The sequence below is a fragment of the Opisthocomus hoazin genome, chromosome 2, assembly GCF_030867145.1.
Source record: "Opisthocomus hoazin isolate bOpiHoa1 chromosome 2, bOpiHoa1.hap1, whole genome shotgun sequence".
NCBI classification, from domain to species: Eukaryota; Metazoa; Chordata; class Aves; order Opisthocomiformes; family Opisthocomidae; genus Opisthocomus; species Opisthocomus hoazin.
The window spans coordinates 21,703,514-21,715,801 of NC_134415.1; positions in this window are offsets into that span (position 1 = coordinate 21,703,514).

Here is a 12,288-nt window from a genome sequence, read left to right on the forward strand (position 1 = left end):
ACTCTGCTTTTCTGCTCACAATCTGCCTAATCAAAGCAGGAGATCCTTCTGAACATTTCAATGCCCAAGTTGCTGGTAGGAGTCCCTGATAGATTTCTCTTTTAAATTTAGCACGGCCCAGAATAGTAACTCTTACATAACATATACACAGCAAATATGGGACTTGCTATAATTTCAGTGAGAGACTGCAGATTTCCTGCCTTGCAGAATAACTAAAGCAGACAGCATTAGAGTCATCCCTCATATAAAAAGCTTTAGCAAATAAGCTTGTTCTTACAAAGCAGGGGATAATGTTTCCCTTAGGTATCAGACTGTAGTTGACAACCAGAGAGACTGTGACAGATCCTAGCACCTCTTATGTGTCTATGAGTGGCATTGTGGCCTCTGTTTACCTCAAAACATACAGGTGCGCTGAGCTCCCTGTTCCTGAGGATAAAGAGAGACAGCAAGGCAAGAATTTGCAGTCCATTGTGGACAGCCATTGGGGCTACTCAGTAAGGGAAGTGCTTAGATAAATACAATCTCTGCTTATTCACAGCTATCTATCTATCTGTGGAGCATATACTCTTCCATGCAGCCTGTGCCACAGATGGCAGATCCTGAAGGGGTAAAGAACAGGAGTTAGACCTTTCTGGCATAGTATGGCAGGGGATCTGGCAGAAGGAATGAAATAGATCTTCAATCCATTTTCACCCCCTCTTGCCTTCTGTTTTCCTTAGCTTGACACTTCCCGTAACAGTGACTCGCGGAACAATTGCAGAGCCTGCACATTATACGCGTGTGTCACAGCTGGAGCCTGATCCCTGCCATTTTTCATGGCTGAATCTTTGAAATACTGTGTCCTCTGAGTGCTCTCTCTCTCTTTCAGGCTGACAGCCTTTGACGGCTGTAGCTTACTGAGCTGGGTAGCGGTCAACTGTTCTGTTAGGGTAGGACACTAGGGTACTGCAGCCTCGCAGAGTCACTCCAGTGCTGTTACACTGGAGGCAGCTGCAAGGACCTCCACTGTGCTTAGTCAGATGGTAGTAGTCATGTGGACAGGATTTTATTTCACTGGGATCCAGATACAGTGTCCTAGAACTGCTGGCATCTTGCATGCAGAGTACAGGATGGACAGTATTTGGCCCTGTGTCATTTGATGATATTATTTACCCAGAGGAATTTGCTTAGCTAAGAAACCTGGATGGAAACAGAAACATGTCAAATAAGCAATTGCCCCCATACTCAGAGGCTTATGGAGATCAATCATACTGACCATTGTCAATGTCCCTGCCATTTCCTTCATTGCTTTCAAAATAAGAAACCTACCAGCAAAGGCATTAAGGCATTATTAGATTAGCCTTGATTTTGCAGAGTTGCCCTGGGAACTTTCGATCTGATCAGAAGTATCCTCTCTGCTGATTTGGTAAGGTACCCTTTTCTTGTAGGTGTAAATGATGATGCAGACAAGGCAGTGGGGTCTCAAAACCATTTCATTACACAGAGGAAATGTATCAGTTTCATTAGAAGGACGAAGTTGCACCAGTTTAACTGTGTGTCCCTTTAAACCTTGCTTATCCTGGTGAAGTTTCCCCCAGACTAGTACAGAGTATGCGCAGACACACACAACTGCACTGGTTGAACTAAAGCAGTATGATTCCATATTTTTAGCTAAATTATTAAAACTCCCTAATGAATATTTAGGTGTGGCATGTATCTGTCCCTCAGACCCATAGTACTGCACTGATCCTGCTTCCTTGTCTCTGTTAGGAACTAATCTATGACTGTTTTCTGTGCTGATACAAAAGGTTGGGGATTGAGCAAGCATGGTGTCTTCCTTCCTGCTTGGTTCCCTATGGACCCTGGGTTTTCTGGACCCAGAGAAGTAGAGGGCAGTGGTTACTGGAAAGGTAGCTGGAATGCCAGGCATTGCCATTCTTAGCCGTGAATGTACTCTTTCTGTTCCCACATTGTCCAAGGAGACACAGACATCCAGAGCTCTCAGATTCTGTGCTTTTATTCAGTGTCATGATTGCTGGTCAAAATAAAATTTCCCTAAGGGCTAAAAAAAGTAAGAGGAGTCTGCCTTTCTGTAGGCAATAGACTGGCAATAAACCCCACGGTAAGGCAGGGAAGAAGACTCAAGAAAATTAAAAGTGAGAGATCTAGCCTGTTTTGGGTATCTGAAAGTCTGGCTACAATTCAGGCTGTAGCTGCCTGTTTTTAACAGTGAAGAGTAGTTGGGTATTGGGTGTGCTGAACTCCCTGTTGTTCATAGTCTCTACGACAAAAGAGGATGTCTTCCTAAAATTTGACTACCTTTCAAAGGAGAGCTATGGGCTTAAGTAGGAATTTCTGGGTTACTTTATTTGGTCAGTCCTTTGGAAGAAGTCAGGCTAGAGGATCATATATGACGGTTGGACTTGATGATCTTAGAGGTGTTTTCCAACCTTAATGATTCTATGATGGTATAATTGATATAGATGAATTTAAACCCTTTGAGACAGACATTTTTCTTCACTAATAAAAATCGGGGAACAGTGCTATTAACTTTATGGGAGTTTAACCTGCATGGATCCAGTGAAGATTGCTGTACATCTGCTGGTGTGCAGACTCCTGCAAAGTCTCCACCATGCCAGTCTCTTGCAGTCTGGGTCATATTCTGGAAGACTGTAGAAGGCCAGTGATTTAGGATATAAATCAGCAATAAACTGTGTAATCCCAATGGAGAGGTTTAATTTAAAATACAGAGAACTTGATTAAAAGGGTTAGATTAGAATCAAGACTTATAGGTAGTCATGTGGAAGACATATGAACAATACAAATACCTTTTACAAAACACAGTTCCGGAGTTCAAGAAATGTTTAAATAAAATCCTTGCATTCAGGGTTTTGCCAAAAAACAAAAACTTTGAGAAATCTTGGAGACTTTAATCAGATTCTTGCTGGTGCTTTAAATCTGCCCTTAGAAACACTTTCAGTTCTCTTACATGTCTTGACAGGGGCCAGATAAACACCTTGGGGTACTCCTGCTGGGTTAAGCTCACCTTTATGCAGAGAGATATCACAATGCTCTACTTGGCAGCATCAGAACAGGACTTAAATGATGCATAAATCTTGAGCTCTCCAGGAGTTATTTTCACCCTCTCTGTATGAGAAGAAAAGCGAGTAGTTCCTTTAATCCTGTGTGGCTTCTGTATTAAAATAAGCCTTGATACTAATCCCTGGCTATCTAGATTTAAACTGACATATATATCCTACAGCTTCAAATACCAGAACATCTGAGTTACCAATGTGCCTTTAAACCCAGAGTATTTATGTGCTTAATCACACCAAAGGACAGAAGAGTCATTATCCTCCCAATGTTTCTCTAATACCGCATTTGGTTCCTTCAAAAACCCAGGCACTTTTCCTCACGTTATTTCCTTTTGCTGCAGTATTTTGCACTGTTCCCATTCTGACTTGAAAAAACATGATGAGCAAGGTAAATATCACAGAGCAACACATCAAGGCTGTGTTAGCAACTCGCGAAACTTCAACTATACAACTTACAAACTGGAGTTTGCACTTGAATGTCACAAAAGGTAGGTGGCTTCCCTTGTATGTGAGCAGATTTTCTCCCTGATGGAAACACAGAAATTCCTAGGCTCTGATCCTAATACAATTGTCAAGCTTGACCAGAAAGAAATATCAGTACATGATAAAGCATCTACGTTTCTCATTTATAAATATATATATGATGGTGATGGCATCAGAACAATGCTCCTGTATTGATAACTTCAGCAGTGTCACTTCCTGTATGTACTGTGCACATTGTATTACATAAATAAGCCACCAACTTGTATCTCCTACTGTCCCTGGAAGTGCAGAGGTACTGTGTAAGATGCTGCTGCTCTGTTTGAGTGTAAATGGCCAAACCAAGCTTTGCCTTCTATGCTAAGTAGGCCAACAGAGTGAATGTTAACAGAGACAGAGCCACTACACTGACTTGAAGTTGCTTGTGGCTGCCAAGGCTCAGCACCCAAAACTGGTGCTGACAGATGCATTCATTGCATGAACTCCGTGCTTTATAGGCCTCACAGATGAACTTGGCTGGAGTCAACCAGCGACGAGGAGAACAGAGCTTAAGTTCCTGAAGAGATGACCAAAGGTCAAGGACACAGGGCCCACAAAGAACTGAGATAGTACCAAGAGGATTATGTAAGTGCTCTTTGTTAAGGAACAGGAGTTCCTCAGTCAGGCAGTGCTCAAAGTAATTACCAGCTCCTTTTTTTAGGCATCATAGGAGGCTTCAGCCCTCCATTCTTTAGTCACTGGAAAAGAAATATTAACTATGTGGGAGATGGTGTCCCACGTACTCCCTGCTCCATGCTTTGTCATGACAGGAAGAAGGTGATCATGGAATTTCAAAAGCTGTTGCAATTATTCTTAGACTGAGGTGGAAATACTTCCTTGAAAAGAAAAGTGCATATTTCTTTCAATGGTTCTCTTGGAAACTTTCATTGGTTCTTTTTGCAGTTCAAGGATTTTTTGTTTTGGAATACTGGAAATGTTTAAAAGGATCCAAAACAAAGCATATTTGTGAGAAAATGCCATTCTTGTCAGAAAGGAGAGGGTTTTTGTATTAGAAGATGCTTGTCCTCATCTAATTCTTACATTAGTGGCTGGCAGCAACTGAGAGCAACAAAGTAGCCAAATTTCTGTCCTTGCAAATTGTAGCAGGTAACTCTACATTTGAAAGGTATATGCCAGAAAAAAAATTACAGGAAAATCAAAGACAGTCTGTTACTGTGTCAATTCCAAGAGTGTCTCTGTTTCTTGGGAATACTAGCTGATGATATATCCAGTGAATGTCTATACGTAAGCTGGAAGGCCATAAACACATGAAGCGACTGATCTCTTAGACTATACTTCTAGTTTTCAGAAATTTCTGGTTAGATACTCATGTGAGATTTACTTCTGCTTATTATTAACTGATTATTTGATCCAGTTGCCTGACAAAAAAGAAAATTATCAACACCAGATATTCCATGTGTAAATGGTCTCTGCAGCACAGCATTTTTATGATAGTTACAGAGAACCGTGAAAGCATATGGAGCGCTCACTCTTTCAGGCTTTTTTTCTAGGGTTTCACTCGAAAAGTATGTCTTAACTGCAATATTTGACTATTTGGCTCTTTAGCATCTGCTGAAATTGTCCCAAACTATCCAGTCCTCTGATCCAGCATTGTCACCAAACCTGTTTCAAAATATAACAGAACTAGAAAGAAAACAGTGGGTTTAACCCCAGTGTGTCTCTTTTGTAGCAACAGTCTGTTTGGCAACATTTATGGAATTTCTCCAGTTTCACCTTTGTCAAAAGCCACAGCCTAATGAGCACTTTTGGCATGTCAAGAGATGTCCCTTACCCTGAAGCTTGAGGCAAGTTGAGGTAAAGAACGTAAGTTTTAGAAGTTATGTGCTGAGAGTGCAGTTGGTGAATGTACCCACAGAAGGGAAAATGGATACTTTTGGTCAACTATGACTCCAGATTTATTGAACCACCTTATTTCATACGGAAGTGATCTCCTCTCTGTTATGATCCTGAGGTTCTGCAGTGCTGCAGAAGTAGTAGGACAGAAGAAGGGAGCCAAAAAAAACCTGAGCTGTAAAGAGTATCTGTTAAAATGAAAGAAAATAACAGACGTTGACAAACTGGTACAAAGACAGCATTTCAGACCTAGTGCCTTCCTGAGACAGTTGCAGAACTGGTATTGTTGTAACATGTTCCACAAAATTCAATTAAAAAAATGGCATCTGCCATCAAAATCACTGCACTATATTTGTTTCTTCTTCCTTGTCTGTACGCAGGATGCTTCTTGAAGAACAGTGTATGCACCAAAACTGTGTTCAGGTCTGCACCCACGACATTTTTAGTGCTACATAATCGTAGTTTCCTCACATTTGCTAAATCCAAATATTCAGAAGTCATGACTCATATTTCAAAATCATGATTGCCTTAAAACTCACGAGAATTTTCTTTTTAAGCAAATAAGAGCCTTAAAGCGCTTTAAATTGTCATCTTATTTCTGGGCTTCAAGTCTTGTTCTGGAGTTTTCATAATTATGAGAGCTGGAAACCTGAAAGTGTTTATTGTATAATTTACAATAAAATCTTTAAAGGCCAGCAGATCTAGTTTTGATTTGTATATCCAGCTTTCACAGTGAAAAAAAAAAAAAAATTAAAAAATTGGGCTTCTATAGCCTGGTGCTGAAGAGAAACCTAACAGATCGCATGCTCAGTTACTCAGTTCCGGCACTTCAGTCAGGAGGGGAACGCTTGCAGGCAGGGAAGCAGAATTATCTGAAGTTACCTTTGGATTCATGCTCCGGAGTCCTGCAGGGGCCGCAACAGCTCTTACCGTGAGCCGGAACCTCCCCAGGGCTAGTGTAATTGCACTGTGCCATTAAGGTCCTGCGAAGCAGAGACTACCCAGGGCGTAGCGCCTACCAGCTGTGCTCCTGATCTCCTCTGTATGCTGGAGCTGGGAGAAAAGCCAACGTGCAGTTCCTAAACCAGTACTTCTTAGCCCACAGGGGCCCTTAGACCAGAGGGTGCTCTCAGCAGATTACTTCTCTCTGTGTGCTCATGTCGGAACAGATTTCAAGGCAGGAAATACCCAAGTGAAATACGCAGCATTCTTAGATAAGCTAGTTGAAAAATGCCAGTTATTTTTCACTTTTTTTTTATATATTTTCTTTTTGAAATGGAAATAGGGAAAAAAGGTTTCCTGAAAGCCTGAAAGTTATGATAAAAGTGAAGAAACATTGCTGAAAGAACATTTTAAATTTTGCATAAGAGCTCAAATTTTTTAGCCCATGTACACATTTCACAGACACACATAAGCACAAAGTTAATAGTTAAAGTGACTTTATCTTTTGTTTAAAAAAATTGTAGTGAATCCAAAACATACTGATATTTTACTGTGTTTTGAGCTAAGTTAGCTTTGAATCAGGATCTGTTTTAGAAATGAACAGATTTGGACACTGCATTTAAATGACTTGATGAGAGTTTATAGAAGGAGCCTGTGGTACTTCAAGGAGTGAAGCCTCAGAGCCCTGCCTCTTAGCTTTGTTACACTGCAGACAGTCTTCACCATTGGCGGCTGCTGCTGTGAGGCGACTGCAGAAAAACTATCACCTCTGGACTCCACACAAGGTTTGGGTTTGCTGTTCTAAAGCAACAGGAGGTGCTGAGTCATTTTGGTCTGGTTGTAAGAGCAGTGATGCAGGACAGCAGCATCTGAGGCACAGATTAGCCCCCAGACTTTTGAAGTTGCCTGGAAGAGTATATGTTTCTCCTGGGAAGGTGTTATGTCTTGCCATACAGGTAGGGGTGCCATTAACAGTGGCATCTAATAAAAGAGTCTCAGCAAAATAATTACTTTCATGGTGATGACTAATTTTAGATTTTCTGATCTTTATCCTGATAGGTGTTCTCTGCCTTATACATATACTCTCTGACATGAGAGCATGCCATTGAATAATGCCACCAAGATCTCCCGCAGCACAAGAATGAGCTCTGCTTGGGCAAAGGCTGAATCTGAGCTTGTGATTTTGGATCGAAAGTCTCAAAAGGGTATCTAAGCACCAATGACAGTGCAATACCAGTGTTAGGCTGACGATTTTGAAACTTTGGCTTAGATGACTTGTCTGTGGACAACTAAAGCAGCCAGTGGAATAAGCGAAATCCAAGCTCCAGCGCTGTAATTCTGAGGCCTGCGTACTACTCAGTTTAACAGATCTGACATCCAGCAGTTATGAGTAGATAGAAAGGTTGAGATGACGCATGCGAGTTCTCTTTTTAAACCACATTTTAAGGTCAGAAGTAGGCTATAGTGTAATAACCAACCATATTTTATGAAGTATTAAAAAGACCATAGATTCTAGATTGTTCAGATTCATCAGTTATTCATTGCCCTGCTAATATCCTTTCAAATAGAGACTGAGAGGTATGTGCTGAGTCATGATTATGCTTACTGGCATCTTTGTAACTCTAATGAGTAAAAGCAGTTATTTGTTGATGCCTATACATATAGGTGTGTATATATATACACACAAACATATATATATATAAAGCTTCATCCCTTTTTATCCAAGTATGAGATCAGGCTCTTTGTTTTCCTGCTAACATACAGATCTCCTATGCAATGCTAATGAAAATCACAAATCTGTTTTTTCATTTGGTAGGCACTGCCTTCAACACTCACTCCAATGTCCACAATGAAAAACCCACACTGATGGTCCATGTTTGAGTAATAGAGTCTCTGTCATTACTTTAAGCTACAATGATGCACGCAGCACCACTCCATTTTATTTTATAGTCAACAAGTCTCTCTGTTTGCTCGGCAAACTGTAATCTGCAACATCCTGGTGGCCACAGATCTTTCTCTGCATTATTAAAACCACATAGGCTCAATGACTCATTTTGCGTTCGTTCTTATTGTCCGATTGGATAGCTGCAGTGTTTGGCATCACTCACGGGGATTGCTTAACAGTTGTCTAAACCAGTGCCTGTAAATGAAACTAACTTTCCCTTTTAAACTATTTAAATATAAGTCACTTTGTGAACTCAAACAACACATAGAATTAAATTCTGGAGGTCACTTAAGACCATAATGCCACATGGTCTAAATTTTCAAACATACTCAGTGTAGGAGACTTTGCAACACTGCAAGTTGGGCAGAGAGGAATCTGATGAGGTTCAACAAAGGCAAATGCAGGGTCCTGCACCTGGGGAGGAACAACCCCATGCATCAGTACAGGCTTGGGGTGGACCTGCTGGAGAGCTGCTCCGCAGAGAGGGACCTGGGTGTCCTGGTGGACGACAGGTTAACCATGAGCCAGCAGTGTGCCCTGGCTGCCAAGAAAGCCAATGGGATCCTGGGGTGCATCAAGAAGAGTGTGGCCAGCAGGTCGAGGGAGGTTCTCCTTCCCCTCTACACTGCCCTAGTGAGGCCTCATCTGGAGTACTGTGTCCAGTTCCGGGTTCCCCAGTTCAAGAAAGATGAAGAACTACTGGAGAGAGTCCAGCGGAGGGCTACAAGGATGGTGAGGGGACTGGAACATCTCCCCTACGAGGAGAGGCTGAGGGAGCTGGGCTTGTTCAGCCTGAAGAAGAGAAGGCTGCGAGGGGACCTAATATATACTTACAAATATCTGAAGGGTGGGTGTCAGGAGGATGGGGCCAAGCTCTTTTCAGTAGTGCCCAGCAACAGGACAAGGGGCAATGGGCACAAACTGAAGCACAGGAAGTTCTGTCTGAAGATGAGGAAGAATTTCTTCCCTCTGAGGGTGACGGAGCACTGGAACAGGCTGCCCAGGGAGGTTGTGGAGTCTCCTTCTCTGGAGATATTCAAGACCTGCCTGGACAAGGTCCTCTACAGCCTGCTGTAGGTGACCCTGCTTTGGCAGGAGGGTTGGACTAGATGACCCACAGAGGTCCCTTCCAACCCCTACCATTCTGTGATTCTGTGATTCTGTGATTAACAGCGTAGCAAATGTCAATGCCAGACCCCATAGGAGAGGAAGATGATTTTATTGTAAAATCAAAACCTGAAACAAAACAGATGTCTTTCATTCACATATGCGCTCTGACAGCCATGTACAAGCAGCATCAGCATGTGATGCATCCAAGCAACCTGCTGAGCAGTCAGGCACTGGGGGTGTGTGTGCAAGTGTTCAAGCAGCCTGTCCAGCGCACAGGCACCAAAACCCATGTATTCAGGCAGTCTGGCCAGGATTCCTTGCAATGATGCAGAGAACAAGGACATCAGCTAATGAATCCTCCTCACACCTGTGTCCTTTGCAGGTTGGTGACCATGTGCTGGTTTTGCATATGTCTTTTTGTATTCTTTTGGAGTTGACAGTGATCAGTCTGTCCATCCCATCCCACCTCTGTAAGAAATCAGGATTTACTGTCCTTTGTCTCTCAGCATGGGTGTTCTGAGAAGTTGCACATGTATGTGTGGCAGGGCCCTGATGACTTGCTAATCTAGGTGCCATCAACACATGCCATTCCTATAGTCCTTTTCCTACCTTGTGTCCCTTCCAGTACTTCCACACCCAGACAATTCCCATTCATACCACTCTTAGCATTTCTATTCTCTACAACAGCACTACAACTGTAAAGAAATAATTTTCCTGTGCCATTAAAATTTCTGAAGATTCAAGGTATTTCTCCATTTCATATCAGATGAAATCATGGACTTTCCAGAAAGCAAAGATTTTTGTTTTCAGATCAGCATGCTTAGATTTTCCAGACACCTGAGTCTGACCTAGACAATCAAAGTTTTAGGTCACATAACTAGGTCAGAAGGAAAACAGACCATTAAAGATGATGCAGGTGCAGATGAACCAAGTTCTCCATTGCAATATTAATGTGATAGAACAAGTATGTGCCAGATGCATCTGGTGAGTCTAAGCATGGTAGCTAAAGTAGTCACCTGGCTTACAAGTGAGTCTTGTGCAAGATTACATCCTGAGTCCAGAAGGCCAGAGGTTCAAACGTGAGTCTCAGACACTCTGAAAGACCACTCTCATCAACTAGCTGTAAGGCCAGGCTCTTGCTGCCTTTCTCAATGCCGTATTTACTTTTTGATTCAAAGCAGAAGTGGCTCTAGAAGGAGAAACTCCCACCTAGAATCACCAATTGCCTCACTAAGAGATGGAAGACACAACTTGTCCCTTCTCTAAATCAGGCTGTTTTCTCATTTTTCAGATGAGGTCCCTGTTACTAGACCATGGGCTTCCTGCTGATTTGTGAAGAGGCATTACTTGGCTTTGTCTTCTGAGACCTCGTGGCTAAATAACCTGTACAGAGAAACATACCTTTGGTGTAGAGATAGGTACTTAATGCCTTTTGAGGAGTTCCTGCTTTCCTGTGCTTCCTGTCAGCTACCTTCAGCTAAGTCATGAGACCTTTAAGGTATTTTCAAGCCTGTAGCATGTTAAGCACAATTTCTGCCATCATAAAAATATTTACATCTCATAGCTGAAAAGAGAAAGCACCTGAGCTTCTCCCTGTTTAGATAGAGAGTCTGAGTGAGTCAATGGCTCAGGACTGACTAATGTCACCAAGAGACCAGGCCCTTAAAAATTAGCTATTGCCTATTTTACATCACGGTTTAACACGACCCTCATGTCTGAAAACATTATGTGATCATTTAGAACCTGTTGCTTCAATTTTTGTGCCTGTCATTGGCAAATATGCCTTATTTATTAAAACACCGAGGGACCTTATTGCTCTTACACAAGAAATGCTTGGACATCAACATAAACTGTAGTCTCTGAACAGTTAAAAAGCACATTTTGTACCTGTGATTAAATGTACTTTAATTTGCATTTATGAGCAATTTGATTTGGTGGCTCAGTTCCCGTGGGTTCTCTTAAAATCTAATTCCTAGTCTGGAGATAACGAAACACCAAGTGCAGCTGCACCACTTTTTTGTTGTTTTTGTTGGTTTGGGTTCCCCACCCCCATCCAGGACATTTGTATAAGTCTCTGATATCATCTTTCCCCAAAGCTTTGAGCTGCTTTTATCCCTCTCACCACTGACAGACGGTACAGTCCTGCCAGTCCATAAAAACTGAGTAGCTGACCACTCCATAAGATAGTGCCTCTCCTTGACTGTTGCCACTTGTCAGAGAACAGCGCACTGAACTGCCAGTCCCCGGCGTGTCAGCACTGAACACCTGAGACGATGCTTGGCAAGTCTTCACTGGGGCTGAGGGTTGCGCAGCGGAGCCAGAGCAGGGCTCTCTGCCCCTTCTGCTTGCTCTCTGCAAGCAAAAGTTGCATTCAGCAGTCACTGGTACTGGTTGCACTGGGGCTCAGTTTTCCTCACAACGTGAAGATAAAACTGAAGGTTGCACTGCTAAAGGGTGTACCTATGCTCATTCCAGCCCCACGGCAACACTGAAGAGACAGTCTCCTAAACTATCCTGTTTTGCTTCGGTGCACGCTCATCACACCAAGAAATCACCAGCTGAAAGACATGAATGTAAAGATGCTCCTTTCCCTATTACCATTTTACGTTGCTGTCTGGGTTCCTGTCACAGCCCAGCACTTATTCTGCTTTCTGTAGAGAAATGCAGCCAGAATACGTAGTTATTCACAGACTCATGATGACTGTAGCTTATGCTGCTTGGAGAGTACTTTGCAAGTGGGGTTGTTGGCCAAGACTGGGTAATTTAGAACAGTCATCCTAATACAGTGAGACTGAATATACACGAAACTGGAAGGCAGAAGAAAGCAAGCTCTTGAAATTCAAA